General features: G+C 40.7%; 1 protein-coding gene across 3 annotated transcripts in view; it reads right to left on the bottom strand.

The window, feature by feature from the left end:
• GPR63 (G protein-coupled receptor 63) overlaps positions 1 to 20,523 on the bottom strand; it is a 51,353-nt gene that overhangs the window by 8,324 nt on the left and 22,506 nt on the right. The gene's annotated exons all lie outside the window — the stretch shown is intronic.

The raw sequence follows: 20,523 nt of genomic DNA, 5'->3' as shown, positions 1-20,523 counted from the left end.
TTAATACTTATTTATATGATAAGTGCACATACTTTTAAAAATAATCAAATGAGTTTTAAAATGACAGTCAAATCCTGTATCACTCTTCACCATCCCATTCCTGTTTCCTGAGGTCGCCATTTTTAATTACTTGAAAGTTTTTTCCAAGTACTTATTCTTACATATCTAAATAATATGAAGAAATTGCTACTTTTTGATTTATCAATATTATATATTAACTCCTGATTTCCTATTAGAATAGATGAAGGTTTAGCTGTCACACCATTTCCAAATTATTTCTCTTCCCTTCATACTACCAAAATGTTTATTTGAAAATTGTGAATTATAGCAGAAGTTAACATTAACATTACTATATTTACATATATATAGTAAATTTACTGATAAGCCGATAGAATATTGTCCTTTCTTTGATAAATTTTGCATTTCCTAGAATTAATAATTTACTTATATTTTATTTTCAATTTTAAAAACAACTATCAACAATTTTTTTCACCTACTCCACCAGATAGATTTTATACCTAGAAGTATTATATTTTGAAAGGTCAAAGTTTTCAACTACATTTTTATCTTGGAGTCATACTTTTTGGCGTCCTGGCCCTCCCTGGAGTTACTTTCTGCATCTGTTACACAGAAGCCAGCCTGGGACATGCCTTTACTACCATCCTGGAAAGCTTCCTTCCTGCCTTTGGCTCTTGGCTTCCATATTTCCTAGGCCCTTTGTCTTCCATTTCACTGCTTCCTTTGTTTACTTCCTTCTTTTCCAAGAACTATCCGTCCAATTGCTTCTGAAAGAAGAACAGAAGGAAGCCAAATTTTGAGCCCCTGCATGTTTGAATAAGCTTTGTTCTGTCCACATTAATTGTCTTGGTTTAGAACTCTCAGTTGAAAATAATTTCCTCTGAGAATTTTGAAGGTGTTGTGCTGCATCAGTGGTTCTCAAAGTTGATGGTTCATAAGGATCACCTGAAGCCCCCGTTAAACTACAGACTGCTGAGCCCGCCCCCGAGTCTCTCATTCTGCAGTCTGGGGTGGGTCCTAGAACTTGTATTTCTGGAAGAAGAAAAAAGGTAAATTGAGGACTTTAAATTCCAAGCCAAGGATTAGATGAAGAACCAGAAAGCTTCTTTAAACACTGTGAAAGAAACTTTTATCCCTTGTAGCCCCAGAGATGAGATTTCTGAAAACTAAACCAAACTCTAATCCTATACGCGGCTATATTACAAAACAAATTGGACTCCCAAACTTACGGAATCTCTTTTGTTAAAGTTAGGGCATTGATTGGAAGGATTAGGGGCCTGAAAATTGGGATAGGTATATTTGGAGATTCTAAGGACGCGGAGTATCTTGTTCTGCAGAGTATTCCTTGTCCATAGAAATAGCCTTCCTTCCCCGGCTAATGAAGTTAGTCTCTCCTTGCCTGAAGAATCAGTAAGGCCCTCACCTAATGTAGTCCTTGTAAAGGACTTTTGTTCTTCCTAAGGACCCTGCCCCGCGCCCCCCAACTGCTATTGCTTCTAGACCTACAACCAGACTCACGTCTCAGCAGAAATATAAAGTGTGACTAGAAAGAAGTACCGTTTACACCAAAAGAAATGCAAGCTTCTTCCAATATATACAGAGAGAAACCAGAAAACACGTATGGAAATGTATTCTGAGGGGACTGAGTCAGGTTGGAAGGAATACAGTATTAAATCAGATCAAATTTATTGTCATGGGTACACTAAACAGAGATTCTAGATTCTCTGTGTTATGTCAAGTGTTTGAAAATGACTCTAATAGTTTGTTCAGTTGGTTGATTGAAGCCTGGTCCCAAAGGTCACTCATACTCCATGAAATTGAGATCCCAAAATATCCTTGGTATAGAGGAAGCTATCCAAAGCCCTGGGCAGATAAGAATGCCAAAGTGGATTTATCATTTAAGACCTGCTCATCTGCCTCTAACTATATCACCTGGTATCACCAAGGCTTTGAGAGAAACATTGGTTAAGAGGACTGCTAGCATTCTTGAAGATCTCTGTAGTAGCTATTTTCTGTAGACCAGGAATGACAATGGACAATGTTGCCATCGAAGAAACGGGGTTCCTGACTTGAACGGGGATGACATTATCCCAGAGTGGCAAGGGCTGAGTGAGAGCCCTTAACCAGAGATGAAGTAAGCATGGTTCATAATGGGCAGCAGAGCAAAGGCTAAAATCACAATAGTCTGACCTGCAGAGATCACTGATATTTGATCATGGTGTCCCTGAGGGAAACAATTAAGCTGCCAAGTTCTACTAGATCTATATTAGCAACAAGGCCATAAAACAGAAAGATGAGGCCCCTCAATCAATTCCCAATCTTGAGCCAGTATATAGACCTAAAGCCACTTGAGTAAAATGAAGCCAGGTCCCCTTGAGGAAGGACCTTGCTACACAGCTCAAAATTTAGACTATAAATCTTCCTCCTAGTCTCCCCCAAAAAGCCTGCAGCCAGTTACCAGGGTCACTATACGTTGGGTAACAGGAGATAATCAGAATTTTGTGGGACTGTTGAATATGGCTCTGAACTGACACTCATTCCTAGAGACCCAAAATGGTACTGTGTTCCACCACTCAGAGTAGAGGCTTATGGAGATTATGTGATTAAAGGAGTTTGGGCTCAGCCCCAGCTCCCACTCACATCGTCATTATTTTCCCAGTTCTGAAATGCAGAGCTGGAACAGACATACTCAGCAGCTGACAGATTTCCCACTGGTTCCCTGACGTGTGCAGTAACAGCTATCATGGTAAGAAAGGTCAGGTGCAAACTCCTAGAACTACCTCTGCCTATAAAAATAGTCAACCAAAAGCAACATTTCATTCCTATAGAGATTGCAAAAATTAGGGTCACCATCAAGGACTGAAGGATGAAAGTGATCATTCCTATCACATCCACATTCAATGAGCCTATTTGGCCTTGTAGAAAACAGATGGATTTTATAGAGTACAGACGCTGTACCAGATGTGATTTCATTGCCAGAGTAAATCAACACATTCCCTGGCATCTGGCAGACAGCTATTGATTGCCAAATTACTATTGTTTTTTACTTTATATGTGTTAGCAAAAAACATCTGAGCAGTTTGCCTCCAGCTGGCACCTGCTAACCTACCTCAGGGCCTCATCAGCTCTCCATCACACCGTCATAATCTAGTCCACAGGGCCTTGACTGCCTCTCTGTTCCAAAGAACGCCATGCTTTCCATTATCTGTTGACTGAGCGGTAAGTAGTAACTACCCCAAACACCTTGGTAAGACACATATGTGCTAAAGGATGGGGAAAGATTCCTACAAAAATTCAAAAGCCTGCCATCTTTCTAAGTTTTCTAAGAGTCTTGTAGTATGTCAAGATATCTCTTCCAAGGTGATAGCCTAAAAAATAGGCACAGCACTTAGTAGACATTTTTGGATTTTGAAGGCTTATTTGGTATGTTATTCTGACCCATTTATCAAGTAGCTTGAAAAGTTGCCAGGTTTGAGTGGGACCATTTAATAAAAGAAGACTCAGAAACAGGGTCCAGACTGCCATGGCAGCTGTTCCACCACTTGGGCTATATGACCCCACAGATTCATTGGTGCTTTAAGTATCTGTGGCAGATAGGGATTTGACAGGCCCGCTATAGGTGAATCACAACACAGCACAGACCTTTAGGATTTTGGAACAAAGCTATGCAACATGAGCATTCCACATAAAGCTGGTGCTGTCTAACCTTCAGAAGCCATAAAGTTGGGTGTATACAGAGCACTTCAACCTAAAGCAGAAGTGCTATATGAAATCATACCTAGTAGATCCTAAGGGCACAGTTAGGTAACATGAGCAAGTGGCTCAGATCCTTGTAGCTCCTATTCTTTCTACATTGATCTTCTCTTCAAACTTCACCCATGGTCTCACCAAGAGGAATTGACCAGTTAACTACAGAAGAAAAATTCAGGCCTGATTTAGAGATGGTTCTATATAAAATCTTGGTGTCCCTCAAGAGTGAAGAGTTGTAGTACTACAGCCCCACTCAGAAGCAATGAAGGACACAGCAAAGGGAAAACGTCCCAATGGGGGAAACTTTGAACAGTATACCTTATTGTTCATTTTGAAGGAGAGAGGCCAGAGGTACAGATCTACACTCATTCGTGAACAGTAGCTAATGGTTTAGCTGGCTGGTCATGTAAATGCTCATCAAATAGCAACCTCAAAGAGAAGGACCTAAATAACCAGGCAGACAAGATGATTCATTCTACAGAGGTCAATCAACCTTTTTCTCCACTCTTCTTCTCCAAAGGGCTCGTGAACAAAGTGGCTATAGCTACAGGGATAGAGGCTGTACATGGGTTTGGCAACATAAGTTTCCACTCACCAAAACCAATCTGGCTATAGCCACTCAATACTCAACCTGACAACATAGAGACCAAAACTCAACTTAACTGAATATGGCATCATACCCTGGAAGCACCAGCCAGCCATCTGGTGGCAGGTTGATTATATGGACTACTTCTATCATAGAAGATGTTGTTATTATTGGAATATACCCACATCCTGGATAATTTTATCAAATTAAACTGTCAATCGTAGTACCAGTATGTTTAGTACCCATGCCCCTTTCTTTCACACAATATCCTATACATATCAGAGAGAAATAAACATAAAGCTAAATTCAGTACCACTGAAGTTCGACTTTTGGAATAAAAACAATGGGAATTCAAAAATAAAACATTTAGAATTTTGTTTTTAAGTTCTCCAAAGCATAAAGGAATAGATAAATCAAGATATTCAGTCAGTACTCAATGAGGGAATTTGTATTCTTAAAGAGAATAAATTCTTTTCTCCTGAGTTTTGTTAGGAAGTATAACATCAAAGAACGTCTTAAGCTTTTTGAATATAAATTAGCCTTTTAAAATTTCACAGGAAACTCTGTGGAATTATTACTATTATAATCCCCACTTTAAGGATGAGGAAACTGAACAATTATAGGCCAACAAATTAGATAACTTAGAAGAAATGGCTAAATTCCTAGAAACATACAACTTACCAAGATTGAATCATGAATTGAAAATCTGAAGAGACCAATAATAAGCAAGGAGATGAAACAGTAATCAAAAATCTCCCAACAAATAAAAGCACAGGACCAGTTGCCTTCACTGGTGAATTCTACCAAACATTTAAAGAATTACTATCAATTCTTCTCAAACTCTTTCGAAAAATTGAAGAGGAAGGAACACTTCCAAACTCATTTTATGAGGCTACTATTACTCTGATTCCAAACCCAGACAAGGACACTATAAGAAAAAAAAATTATAGGCCAATATCTCTGATGAACTAGATGCAAAATTCCTCAAAAAAAATACTAGCAAATGGAATTAAAGAGCACATTAAAAGGATCATACGCCATGATCAAGTGGGATTTATCCCTGGGATGCAAGCATGGTTCAACATACACAAATCAATCAGCATGATACACCACATTAACAGAATGAAGGATAAAAATCATATGACTATTTCAATAGATGTAGAAAAAGCATGTGAAAAAATTCAACATCTTTTCATTTAAAAACTCTCAACAAATTTGGTATAGAAGGAATGTACCTCAACATAATAAAAGCCATGTATGACAAGCCCACAACTAACATCATACTCAAAGGCGAAAAGTTAAAAGCCTTTTCTCTAAGATCAGAAACAAGACAAAGATCCTCACTCTCAATACTTCTATTCAATACAGTACTAGAAGTCCTAGCCAGAGCAATTAGGCAAGAAAAAGAAATAAAATGCATCCAAACCAGAACAGAAGAAGTAAAACTACCTCTATTTGTAGGTGATGTGATCTTATATACTGAAAATCATAGAGACTCCACCAAAAAACTGTTAGAACTAATAAATAAATTCAGTAAAGCTGCAGGATACAAAATCAGTTGTGGTTCTATACACTAACAATAAACTTTCTGAAAGAGAAATTAAGAAAGCAATCCCATTTACAAAAGCATCAAATTTAACCAAGGAGGTAAAAGACCTACACTAAAAACTATAACACTTTGATGACAGAATTGAAGAAGACACAAATAAGTGGAAACACATCCCATGTTCATGGACTGGAAGAATTAATATTGTTAAAAAACTCATACTACCCAAAGCAATCTATAGATTCAGTGCAATCCCTATAAAAATGCAGATATAAAACCACACCACTGGGTGGTTGTGAGACTTCTATAAGATAGGTGGAAGTGGATTATAAAGTGCCATCAAAAGACAACATATTATAACCATGATCTCTCTACAGTGCTTCAACTATTTTATGCAATCAATATCTTTATTGCATATCTTTGGTTGGAGTATAAACTGGTTCAATTGTTTGAAGGATAACCAGGAAGTATTTTTCAATAAAAATAAAGAATTTACATTACTTTAAAAGTACTTTAATAAAAATAAAGAATTTAAATATTGCGTGGAATTCTACATTACAGAAATAATAGCAGCAACATGCAGATAAGGATAATTATTGCAGAATTAAGAGTAAAAAACTAGATCCTTTCTAAATGTTCATCAATAAGAGAATAGTTAAATGAATTATAGTACACACATACTAGAGAATACCCTGCAGCTATCACAAACAGTAATCTACAATAGTGACACCAAAGAATATTCATCATATACTGAGTGAAAAAAATCAATTTGCAGAACGACATACAACACAGTCCCATTGTTGTGTACGTATGTAGATGTGTGTATATGTGTGAGTGTGTATGCATATATGTATATGCATCTGCATGTGTATATGTATAGTCATGCACTGCATAACAACATTTTGGTCAACAAGGGACCACATATGCAATGATAAGATTAGTACCATACAGCTTAGGTGTGTAGTAGGCTATACCATCTAGGTCTGTGTAAGTACTGTAGAAGACAAAGAAATTTTCCTGTACCCTTCTAGGTTCTTCTGGTTGGTCTGAGAATTAAATTGACATAAGATAGATTAATATAACATGTAACGAAACATAACAAAAGTTTAATAACATGTATACATGGGAGAAACCCAGGAAAACCAAGTAACTCGCCAAAATGGCTGAAGCCCTCACCTTAAATACCATCCTCAGCTACAGACAAAAGGAGATGTTGGGGGTGAGTCAGGGACCTCAAAGGGAAGGAAGGTAATTCACAGATAGGAAAAAGGATCAATATTTGGAAAACAGGGCTTGTTTGGCGATGCAGAAACAGAAGAACACAGAAGAGAGCCCAACAAACAGGCTTTCCTAAGTTTGTCCCTGTCTACCACCCAGTTCACATTATGCTAAGGGGATAGCTCGCTTCCTGAGACAGGTTTTTTGATGTGGATTCTTTAAGGTAGTTAAGGGGGAGGTAGCAGAAAAACTTTCTTACTCTTTTGTTTCTTAAAAATAATCAGCCTAAAATAATCCTCATGTTAAAGAGATCTTTAGAGGTAACAAATTTTGTTCCCCTTCAGTACACTCTATGATGTTCTCACAACAAAATCACCTAACGATGCATTTCTCAGAACGTATCCCTGTTGTTAACCAATGCATGACTGAATACGTATATATATGTACAGATAGATAAACAGACAAAAAGACAGATAAAAGAGCATACACCAAACCAACAAAAAGGATTTCTTCTCTGGTGTGAAAACAAGGGTGAGAAATATATTTTCCTTATTCGCTCCTGGTTTTGTAGAATTTTTTTTCACACCAAACCAATACTGATCTTTATTATTCTCACACTTTTCTTCACCTGTTTCCTAAACAGAAGTCCCTGAGGATGAAGGCCACAGCCTATCTTCTGTGTAATCTATCAGGCCGAATACAAAGCTATGCACTCTAGTGATGCTTAAAATGCAATAACCATTTATAGCACCCTGTAAGCATAGAGAAGAGGGTGAGTTTGTGGATCCCCTCAACAAAGTGGGCCTAGTGAAAGATCTGGGCTCAAGCTTCCCAGGGCTCCTGGCAGAGACGTCCCACCAGCCCAGTCCCAGCTCACAGTACATGCTCTAAAGGGTGGCCTTGAGCCTGATACCAACCCTGATATCAGTTTCCCCACATTAAGCCCAGCATACATGGGGTTAAAACCAAAACACTCATTGCCTGCTTACTCTCTGGCTTCCTGGCTCCAGAATCCACTATCCTCCATGGAGACAGGCACCACGAAGGACTAGCACCTGGATGCATTATCTCCTCCCCACAAAGAGATACAGGCTGATGGGGAAGCTGCTGACCAGCAAGGTCACGGGCTCCCTCCTCTCTGCAAGTAGTCTCAAGGCCAAAGACAGGCTGGTGGGAAAGCTCTGACCAGCAAGGCCATATGCTCCCCCTCCCCTACCTAAAACCCCAAATAAAAACCCTTCCTTCTAGCTTTTCGGGGAGTTTGGGATTTCTGCGTTAGCTGCCCTCTCTCCTTGCTCAGCACTGTGCAAAAATAAAATTCCTACTTTCTTCCACCACACCCTGTGGCAGAGATTGGCTTGCTGTGCAACAGGTGAGCGAACTCACTTCAGGTTCGGTATCAAGCCCACCAAGCCCAGGCTGCCGGGAAGGGTCAAGCAGCACCACTTCGAAACAACTGCTGCTCTAGAACTCTTCTGTCCCTGAAAGAGTGAAGTAAACACAAAACTGGCTGCTGGTGAAGACCAGGGGAGGACTAACGGAATAACCCAAGTGTTTTAGCAAATTCTTAACTGATAGAGTAGCATAAAAACAGGTGAGAATTTAAAATACTGGCCTTACTCAGACAGTCTGCTTTTGTCTTGAACAAAACAAAAGTCTAAAAGAAAGGAAAATGCTCTTGTCTTGGGTTATTGAGCAACTCTCTCCCATTATGGGCCAGAAGCTCTGCTAGAGGAGAAAAGGTGTCACACTACTGTCCTTCTCTGACATTTGCCACACTCTTAGCCAAGAAGAATTTCACTTAGTCCCAAAGCCTTCCTCCTTCTACCCCTGTCTTTCTTGTCATATAGGAAAGAAACAAAATTGAAAACTAAGAGGAAAGAGAAGATGTATCACACCTAACTCCATATTCTTTGCCTATACTAGGCCCTTACTACATGTCTAGAGAGTCTAACTAGAAAAGAGAAATGGTAGACAAAAATACACCACAATGGAAGCAAATAGACTCTGAGTACACTCTTGAGTTCTGTTACGAGGTAGGTGGAACCAGAACTAAAGAATCAGGCATTTCACCTCAGAAGTAGCCCAAATTTAAACTCTATTTCATTAAAAACAAAACAGAGCAATCACTTTCATTGGGCCACCTGCTTTACAACTAAAAAGAATAGTCCACAAATAAATTTATATCACTATAGCAATATCTACATTTTTTTGGCCGAATTTTGTCATTTTGTGGTTTATCTGTAGGTAGAGTAGAAGGAAATTTTGAACAACTAACCAAAAGAGAAAATGCAACAGTTAAGTAGAGTGGATAGGATGGGGAGGGCTTATTTAAAGTTATTTTTATACAGAGATAATCATCATCGAATCAAAATTTCATTTATTTTCATCGTATATCTAACTTAAAACTTATATGCAATAAAGCTAAAGGGAAAAAACTGCCGTGTGCACATTTTAAATATGAACCATGAGCAGTATTCTATTTATAGCACTGTTCCATTCCCAATATATTTCTAATTCGAACCAGAATATTCACGACAAAAAAGAATTTTTCTCACAAATGTTCAAAGAAACATTTAGTTCTTCCACAGACATTTTCAAAATTAGATTATTAAGCATAAGGGTTTATTTGCGTTCATGTTACTTTCCCCCACAAATACTGAGAAATTAAACTAAATGTCAGCAAGGGCTCTGTTTAGAGGAGAATATTCTAAGTGACTTCTGATAACAATTAAAACTGTAACTCAAGTGGCAAGAAAGGTCAGCATTTAATAGAAGAGCAAATTAATTCTAATTAAAACCTAGGAAAATGTATTTTTTTAAGTGGCTAATAGAAGATTAACCTTCTGGAACCTTTCCAGAAACACAAAAAGCAAAGGAAGTGATGAGCCCCATGGGTGACAGGTTTTGTTCATATTCCTTTTGTCTCTCATTTCTATTTCTTATTCTTTGGCTCACATTCATTAGGTCATTGTTCTGAGAATCCTTTCCTGCCTTGAAACTATTATTGGGGAAAATGCAGCCCATTTAACTTCATCAGCCTTTTTGAATAGTTCACAGACACATTACTTTGACGTTTCTCACAATGGTGTTTGACTGTAAATTCAAAATCTGAAGGAAATACCAAGTCTTATTAGATAATGAATCTGGAATCTCAAAACAAATAATAAGCCTGCCTAGATGTATAACTGCTATTTTAAAACTTGAATACCTCCTTTTATCACCTATAAACTATCTGCAGAAGGCAAGGGTGAAAACAAGTTTTGTTTTGTTTTCTATACCTAAGGGAGTACATGGGCATTCAGATTGAAATCCACATGCTAATTTAAAGCAATATAATTTAGTCTAATTTTGAGAAATACACAAAAAACGAAAAAAAGGTTTAAAAGCTTGATTCTTTTCTTCTCATGCAATAAGCAATCTCCCTGCCCACTCCTTCAGTTACCGCACGTATACAGATACCTGACAAATGTGTTTCTACATCCCAAATCTTACTTCTGAATGCCAGCCTCACGTACCCAACTGCTCATGTAACATCTCCACTTGGACATCTCAAAGGGCCCTCAAACTCTGCCTGTCCTAATTAAACTTAGGGGGATGGTTCCTCGGCCCTCTAAGCTACCCCACACCAGCGTTCCCATGCTCAGTGACTGGATCGCCACCCATCTGCTTATCCAAGCCAGAAACCGAAGAGGACCTTGACATCTTCCTCCTTCAGCAATAATTCCTTCCTTCCCCCAAGAACTGTCCATTTTAACTGCTAACTATTGTTCCTACGAGGCCACTTCTCTCCAACCCCTATGCCATCATTCTGGTCCAAACTACCAACAACTCTCACAAGGTTGGAATTTTTGCCTGGGTTATTCACAGCTAGATTCCCAACACCTACGACTGTGCCTGCCACACAATGTTCAGTAAACATTAGCTAAATGAATAAACAGCCAACTATTCACTCATCCCCATTCCCTGTTCACTTTGTGAATTCTTACTCCTCCCTTACTATTAGCATCTTCCCTGGCCCCGTGAAGCCAACCCCCACCCCCATTCTATTGTCTCACTTCAACATGTACTTCTCCATGATAATACTGGGTCAGCAGTCATTTCACAGTTACCCAGGGCATCCTTTCATTCATCCTGTGCCCATGCCTGCCACACCCCTGCCTCGTTTGGAGCACAAACTCTAGGAAGGCAGAGATGTGAGCTTTTCTTTAAGTATTTTTAAAGATTGGCACCTGAGCTAACAACTGTTGCCAATCTTTTTTTTTTTTTCTCCCCAGATCCCCCCAGTACATAGTTGTATATTTTAGCTGTTGGTCCTTCTAGTTGTGGCATGTGGGACGCCACCTCAGCATGGCTTGATGAGCGGTGCCACGTCCACACCCAGGATCCAAACCAGCAAAACCCTGGGCTGCAGAAGCGGACCATGTGAACTTTGGCCATGGAGCCAGCCCCTGTGACCTTTTTTTGTTCAGCACTGTATCTTTAAACCCAATTAAGAGCCTGACATATAGTACACACTCAATAAAAAGCTAGAGAATCAGGGGTCAGCCCATGGCTGAGTGGTTGAGTTCACGCAACCCACTTCAGAGGCCTGGGGTTCCCCAGTTCGAATCTTGGGCACAGACCTAGCACTGCTCATCAGGCTATACTGAGGAGGCATCCCACACAGAAGAACTAGAATGATCTACAACTAGAATATACAACTACGTACTGAGGCTTTGGGGAGAAAAAAAAAGAGGAAGATCGGCAACAGATGTTAGCTCAGGGCCAATCTTCCTCACCAAAAAAAGCAAAAAAAAAAAACCCTAAGCTAGAGAGTCATTAACTTAAAAAATTCTATCATCACATTCATAACCCAATGTCTCCTTCTTGTTTATAAAACCCTTAAAAGGAGAGTTTATTCTACAATGTTGCCTTTAGAAATACTACTTTTTTGAGAGCTATTGATTTTTCAATAGTTCTTTACTGAAACATAGGGTGTATCTTATCTATTTGGGAAGCAAGCTACAGAGATTAGCGTAGTAATACACAGGGAATAGATGAAATCAAGTACCTGGTGAGATCTGACAGGGCAGTTTTCCATCCTCTAAGTAATGAGCTGGAGAGTTGCTATCTTCTGAATAATTGTGTCCCCCTAAATTAATAAATTGAAAACCTGAAGGTCCAATGCGATAGTATTCAGAGGTGGGACCTTTGGGAAATGATTAGGCCCTGAGAGTAGACACTCACGAATGGGATCAGTGCTCTTATCAAAGAGGCCCAAGAAAGCGCCCTTGCCCCTCCTGCCGCGTGAGGGCACAGCCAGAAGTCAGCAGTCTACAACCTGGATGAGAGCTCTCATCTGCCCATGCTGGAGTCCTGATCCCAGATGTCCCATCTCCCAAACCGTGAGAAATACATTTCTGCTGTTTATAAGCCACCCAGTCTGTGGTGTTTTGTTATAGCAGCCCAAACAGACTAAGACACAAATAAACAGAGGAACACGATTATTTTAAACCCACAATCTAGAACTTACCTATGGAGGCACCAGGTTCATAGAAACTAGAGGAATATAAATCTACGAATAAAACCTGAGCAGTAATGAGAATAAAATAGTATAATAAAAATCTGAGCATTATAAAACTCTTACAGACTATAAACGGGAAACTAGGAAGAGAAAGCAGGGTTGAGAGACATTGGGAAAACACTTTGGAGCCTGTTTACATGCCTGTCTATATTCCCTCAGCCCCATCTGCCACCCATGCCTCCATAAGTCCCCCAGGCCTCGGCTGCTTGCCCAAATCTGACCCCACAGAACTCACAGAGGTCCTGGCTCTTGCAACCATTTCTCAGCTCCTATTACTCACCACACTGTGGGGCATGGGGTCTGCTTTCCCCTGGCTGCCCAGAGTGGCTCCTTAACAATCTGAGAGTAAAGGTCAAACAATACCCCATGGGGTGAATTTCGGCCTGAGAAACACAGGAGACAGAAAGGAATGGCTCCCCCTTACGTCCCTGACTGACCACCAGGCCCACAGAGCGTTCTTTAAAGCCTGTCGAGAAGACAACTCACCTGACGAGGTTGTGGCCAGATCAGTGACACACCACTTTGCATGTGCTTTTCCTTCCTCCCTGCCTCACTTCCCTTTCCCCCTCCCTCTGGCCACCCAGGGACGGCACTTTCCAGTACAGCTGTCCACTACATTCACTTTGCCTCAGGCTATGCCTTCTAAGCAACCCCAGCTAAGAAACACAAACACACTGAAAAAGACACACTAATCTAAAATGATATTACTATTATTATTACTTTTCTCCTGTACCCTAATTGCAGTTAACAGCCTCATCATCCACTTACTTCAACCCAAAAGCTGGGAGTTAAGCACCATTTCTTCTCGTCCCTCTACCAGCACACCAAACCAGCCACTCTAGCCTGCCAGTTTCATCTCCGAGGAGTCCTTTAACTGCTTCCCCTCCTCCTTACCCCTGTGCCCACGTCTCTAGTCCGGGTAGGAGCCTCCCGAATAGTCTCTCTTCCTCAGCCTTGCCCTCTCCTCCTAAATCCACCCACCAAACTATAGCCAGATGATTTTTTTTTAATCACAACTCTAATCATTTAAACACTTGATGGATTCTCATCAACTGCAGCAATGGTGATCAATCTTTTTGTTCTCAACAACCTGAGGGATCCAACATATTCATCATTGATAAGAATTCAGGGGCTGAGGATATGGAAGGATGGTGACCCAAAAAGCATGTATCAGAATTTCTGAAGGATGCACGTGGAGTTGGGAGAAGCTTCCCTCCTCTCTGTTGTCCCAGATTATAATATAACCACCTGTTGTTTGTGGGTTTTTTCTGACTAGTGCCCCTTCTCCCATCATCTGGTAAGGACAGGGTCCCTGGGACTTGGAGGTACTCATGTGACTGCCAAGCACTCTATCTCCATGCAGTAACCAGGCTGGGGATGGGCCCATCTACCTAGAAGGTCTTCCACATTTCTATGTCAGGTCATTCTTACACACTCTTACACCTCCTTTAAGATATCCTTTTCAGGGCCAGCACGGTGGCACAGTGGTTAAGTGCACATGTTCTGCTTCGGCATCCCAGGGTTTGCCAGTTCGGATCCCGGGTGTGGACATGGCACCGCTTGTCAAGCCATGCTGTGGTAGGCGTCCCACATATAAAGTAGAGGAAGATGGGCACGGATGTTAGCTCAAGGCCAGTCTTCCTCAGCAAAAAGAGGATTGGCAACAGATGTTAGCTCAGGACTAATCTTCCTCAAAAAAAAAAAAGATATCATTCTCTCCAGCAACCCTTCTTAGGGCTGCAAGTTGGATTAAGCACCCTCTCTCCGTGCTCCAACTGCATTCTATACACACCTCCAGATTAGCACTGTGTTACAGGGACATTATCTCCCCAGGAGCAAGGCACCTGTTAGTGAAGTCTTTAACTAAGGCCAGGTTGTGAGGGAAGACTGATTTTAAAAAGTAATCTGGGGGGCCCGCCCCGCGGCCGAGTGGTTAAGTTCCTGCGCTTGGCTTCAGCAGCCCAGGGTTTCACCGGTTCGGATCCTGGGTGCGGACATGGCACCACTCATCAGGCCATGCTGAGGCGGCATTCCACATGCCACAACTAGAAGGACCCACAACTAAGAATACACAACTATGTACCGGGGGGCTTTGGGGAGAAAAAGAAAAAACATAAAATCTTGAAAAAAGAAAAAGTAATCTGGGATTCCTTTGGATTCAATACATTCTGGTAAGTATAACTACCCATCAAGTAAAATACCCATTTCTGTGAATCCCTTTAATAAAGTAACAGAGGGGGCCGGCCCAGTGGCGCAGTGGTTAAGTGCGCACGCTCTGCTTTGGCAGCCTGGGGTTCGCCAGTTCAGATCCCGGGTGTGGACATGGCACTGCTTAGCAAAAGCCATGCTGTGGTAGGCATCCAACATATAAAGTAGAGGAAGATGGGCATGGATGTTAGCTCAGGGCCAGTCTTCCTCAGCAAAAGGAGGATTGGCAGCAGTTAGCTCAGGGCTAATCTTCCTCCAATCAATCAATCAATCAATCAATCAATCAATAAATGTAGTAACAGAACCACCTCACCCTTTAAGATTTAGAGATAATTTTAAACTTAGAGAAAAAAAAGCCACCAAAAGAAAATATTTCCTTTTCCTAATCATCCACTTCTACTTCCCATTTCACCACACATATTCCAAATGCTGACAGCTCTTTAAGGATCTTCCAACCTAAATGACCAATATTTAGGGCCTACTTAACTCAGTAAGACATGATTCAGCCACTTTAAGTGTTATTTATGAACACTATAAAAACATGGAGAAATGCTTAAAACGTGAAGTCATAAAAAATGGGATGGAATATTGCATATTTAGCATAATTATAACTCTGTTTGACACACACACATACACACAAGCTCAAGGGAAATAATTACCCAAAAGCTGAAAGTAATATGTTAATGGTGGTAGGAATATGGGCTTTTTCTTTTCTTTCTGCATTTTAATGTGCTTTTGTTATTTTTTTGAGAAAATAAAAGTAATTAACTTGAATCTCAAAGAATATTTTCAACGTATTTGAAAGAAAGCATCAAGCCATGCCTCAATGAAATTCTAAAAAAGTAAAACCTCAGTCCATAAGAATTATTCAGTACAGCTGAGTGACCCAGATAACACCAAGGTGAGTGAACTCCACCACCTTTTTGATAGACATATTTCGACAGATGCTATTCACTTTCCTAGCCTCTTTCATTATGCTGCAATGTTGTTAGAGATGCAGATCAGACGTGTAGGACACAGGGCTCAGCTTCATGGCTGGTCTGCTCCTGTACATCGTGAGAGCTCCTAAATGACCACAGAAAGACAGGCTCTGGATGGTTTGCTTTCCTTAGTGGGACACTTAGTCATCTCTGGGGTTACTGGACTGTTTGTAAAGCCCACACTGGGGTGCAGATTTCAAGGAGGTTCCCAATGCCTGTGCTTCCATAGGCTGACGCCGAGAAGAGCAGGCGTGTTCTGCCCAGCCTCCACCGGCCCAGCAGAGCTATTCCAACCCCTGCTTCTGAGCGCTCCTCTTGCTTTAAGTGTCTTCAGCCTCCACCCTCACCAGCACTTCCACTTCCTGCAGCACTGGCTGCCGACGCTCTCAGGACTTCTCCATGGCACTGGCCAGCTACTCCTCTTTCCTCTTCCTTTTCCTGTGTTGTCTTCTACCTCCTATCATTTCATTCATACTCTTTGATTCGAATGAAAGAAGGCTCTAATATGAAGCCAGTTGCTATTCTGTTCCTTGTCTTTAGAATGCCACATGAAAAACTGGCAAATCTGCAATATTGTCTGGGAACTTGCTATTCAAAGGGCCGCCTGTGGACCAGCAGCATCTGCATCACTGGGGGGCTTGTTAGAATGCAGAATATTAGGCTCCAGATCTACAAAATCAGAGTCTGCTTTTTAAGAAGATCCTGAGACAGAAAAGAGAGAGATGTTCGTAAAGTTTCTCTATGCTTTTTTATATGGTTTTGACTTTTGTGCCATTTAAATACTTTACATATTTGAAAAAAATATTAACGGGATAAAAATGTAAACCTTCAAAATTTAATACACACAAAAATAAATGAACGTAAACCTATATATCAAATTGATAACGACAAAGAAAGAATTTACCTTCTGAACACAGTACTCCAGAGCATGCTCTCAGAACACCCTATATTTTAAGGACAAAAAAAATCCTGCAAAGAAACTCTGAACTTTACTTAGTATATTTGTTGTCTTTATCCATTTTGCTGCGCCCTCCGAACTTGTCAATCTGAAGATTCAGATTATTTCCCAGAGCACAAAGGAGTGTCTATTATTTATTTGATTTTCTCAACTCTTCATTTACTCTGCCGGATCTTCTGGAATTCCAACTATTTAGATTTTAGACCAACTTGACTCAGCCTGTCTCTTTGCCCTTCTTTCAAGTTTTCTGCCTCTTTTTGCACTATATTCTAGGGGATTTCCTTATAGTCATCTTTCAAATTTTCCACTGAATTATTTTAATTTCAGCAAACAAATGCCTAATTTTCAAGAGTTCTTCCTTATTCTTTGACTGTTCCTATTTTACTGCATCCTGTTATTTTCCAGCTGTCATCTTCTTGAAACTCTCCTAAAGTTTTCTTTTATATTCTCTTCAATTCCTTAATTAATCCCTGTTTCTTACAGGGACATCTGTGCTGTTTACTTTATCACTCTTTCAGGACACTGTTTCTTGTCATTTATCTGGTGCATACTGCTGAAGAAAGGATAGGGTGCTTCCTTCCCGGTGGCTGCTGTGGGTTTCCTCTGCTCCTGGACACCTGGCTCTGCTTTTCTGCTAATCTCTCCTCTCATGCGGCAGCTGGCAGGGAGTTCTGTGTGTGGAGATGTTGGACTTGTCAAAAGACATGCTTCATTTTAGGGTGAGCCGGGGGCGGGCTTCCAAATACCAAGAAGACAAGGGCTTTGTTTGGGGCCTATGTTGTCCCCTTATCAACTCCACTTCTCCTCAGGCAAATTCCTTTGATTTCTTGAGAAAAGAAGTTTCTATTTTTTAACTCTGTAGTTAAATGCTGCGCTGCTCTTCTAGAGGCTAGGGTTGCAGATTGAGAAAAACAGTGCAAGCGTGGGGCATCGCTCAGCTGTCCATTCTACCTCCTTCATTCATTGCACCTAGACAGCACTGTGAATCTTGCTCTTACCTTAAAATACCGATTATGGGGGCCCGCCCAGTGGCACAGTGGTTAAGTTTGCATGTTCCACTTCGGCAGCCCAGGGTTCACAGGTTTGGATCCCGGGCACAGACCTACACACCGTTCATCAAGCCATGATGTGGCAGTGTCCTATATACAAAGTAGAGGAAGACTGGCATGGATGATAGCTCAGGGACCATCTTCCTCAAGCAAAAAGAGGAAGATTGGCAACAGATGTTAGCTCAGGGCCAATCTTCTCCACACACAAAAGAATTATTACGGCCAATGGAAGTCTGCAGAAAACAACGTTGTGGTGAACTTTCCAAAAACCCTCAGCTTTAAAAGTATTCTCAGCATTCATGTTAGGAAATTTCTGAACCCAATTGTTTTTTGTGGGGGGTTTTGTGAGGAAGATTGGCCCTGAGCTAACATCTGTTGCCAATCTTCCTTTTTTTTTTTTTTTTTGCTTGAGGGAGACTGTCACTGAGGTAACATCCATGCCAATCTTCCTCTATTTTATGTGGGATGCCACCACGGCATGGCTTGACAAGCAGTGGTAGGTCCGTGCCTGGGATCCAAACCTGCAAACCCTGGGCTGCCAAAGCAGGGCATGCGAACTTAACCACCACGCCACCGGGCCAGCCCCATGAACCCAAGTGTTTTTATTCTTTCTCTTTATCTCTGTAACATCTGAGATGGAGAGAAAAATCACTCTGCCACAAAAAGCAGTTCACTTCTCATTTTATAGATGTGCACACATTCTTGAGTCTCCCCTACAAGTTTGTTTTACCTTTAAGATGTCTTCTATCCTTTGACTTATCTCTGAGCAGTAGCTGTGGTTTTTTAACAGAAGGGTGAGCCATGAAGGACTCAACATACGGCCTGAGCAACAGATGAACACCTGCGTAAGTTACCAGATATTCAACGTGTATTAAACAAGTGTTATATGAAGACTGGAACTACCTGAAATGTAGGCTATAAAAAATTTATAAAAACTCAACAAAAAAGACAACTGTGGTCTTATTTATGCTAATTCAAGGCAAATGAAAAAAAATTTCAGGCCTAATGACATTCAATAGTACGCAAAAAATAATCCATAGACTTTTTTAAGCTTCAACTTTATATCTGAAACATAATATACATTAAATATATATAATATATGTACCATGTAAATATATATTATAGTATATAAATAAATATATATCTCTCTCTCAACCAAAGGAGAACATATATGGTATTTTTGAGTGCCACACGGAAGTATTTTCCACCCGAATTGCGTTCCTTTTCCTTTTGGTCTCTTTCCTGACAGTGGAGCACACAGCAGAAGCCATCCTTGTGAGGACATTCTCTGCAGGTTCTCCTAAGAGTGAGCTAAAAGCAAGTGTCTCCACCACTCTGAGATTGCTCCTGATAACAGCAGCCACCTGAATTTGTGCCAGCTTCAGAGTGGCCAATTTTGATCTCACTCAACTTCTTCACGCCTATTTCTCTTCTGTGCAGGTCATCATTTATCCCACAGCAATGCAGCCTCTAGTTCCATCTCTAATCCTATTACCTTTATTAATAACAATAACCAATTAATGTTGGCTTTGAGTGTTGACTTTTACACATCAAATGGTGATTCCATATTAGTCAGGCGTTATTCTGGTACTCTACAAATATTACTATTTGTAGTACCTTTCGAAAGTGGGCATCATAACCACGCTCCTTTACAGATGAGGAAGCTGAGCTACAAAGAAACTAGGTAACTTGCCCACGGTCACAGAGCTAATAAATAGCAGAGCTAGGATTAGCACAGATGTAACGTGGCTCTAGTGTGTGAATCACCATCATGCTGAGAGAAGAAAAAGTCTTATCCCAGAAGGAGAGACAAAATTTAAGATGTGCAATGTTAGCTCCCATTTCTTCAACACTCATCGTGTTCCAGACCCTCACATACATTATTGCTAATCCTGACAAACCACCCTAAAGGTGGAAGTATTTTCCTCATTTTGAAGACAAGTAAACCAAGGCGTGGAGCATGACAGGCCTCCAATCACACAGCTGGGGGGAGAGCTGGAATTGGAAGCCAGGGCAGCCCAGCTCCAGAGTCCCTGCTCTCTCCAAAAGGCTTTGCTGCCTCCCTCATCCCCCGAGGAAAGAGAAAGGGACTTTTCTTCCACTTAACACAGCAATCTGCAATGTTAAAAATGCTCTCCCTAGATCTGGCCCACACCCCCGGTCTCACACCTTGAGGATTTTATTTTTAGACCAGCCTTCCCCAAAGGCTTCCATTTTTCTTCAGAACACCATTCCCTGAGGGCCAGAGGCAGCAGGAGAACAGACATTATGTTTTATGCAGAGTTGATGAAATGACCAAAAAAGGTAGAGCAGTAGCTAAAACAAGGACATCTCTGGGAGTAAAACTGTATTTCCACAATTAAAGAGAGCCAACATATGCCTAACATGATAAGGAAAATTCCACTATCCCTCCTCCTCAGGCACTATTTTCATAACGTTGACTAAAAATTAAACTGTCTAGATCATTTCTTGAAACCCAAACACTTGGTTAGAGTCGGATAAACTATGTCAATGGAGAATGCCTTAGATTTTTAAAATTTTTATGTGCACGCTTCAGAATCTGAAGTCAGTCTAAAACTGTCTTACCCTTAAACTCCTTCAAAATGCAACTAGTAAGGTTGCCATCCAGCATTTATATGATGCT

This window comes from Equus quagga, chromosome 11 (genome assembly GCF_021613505.1).
Source record: "Equus quagga isolate Etosha38 chromosome 11, UCLA_HA_Equagga_1.0, whole genome shotgun sequence".
NCBI classification, from domain to species: Eukaryota; Metazoa; Chordata; class Mammalia; order Perissodactyla; family Equidae; genus Equus; species Equus quagga.
This window is presented reverse-complemented; position numbering and strand designations above follow the sequence as displayed.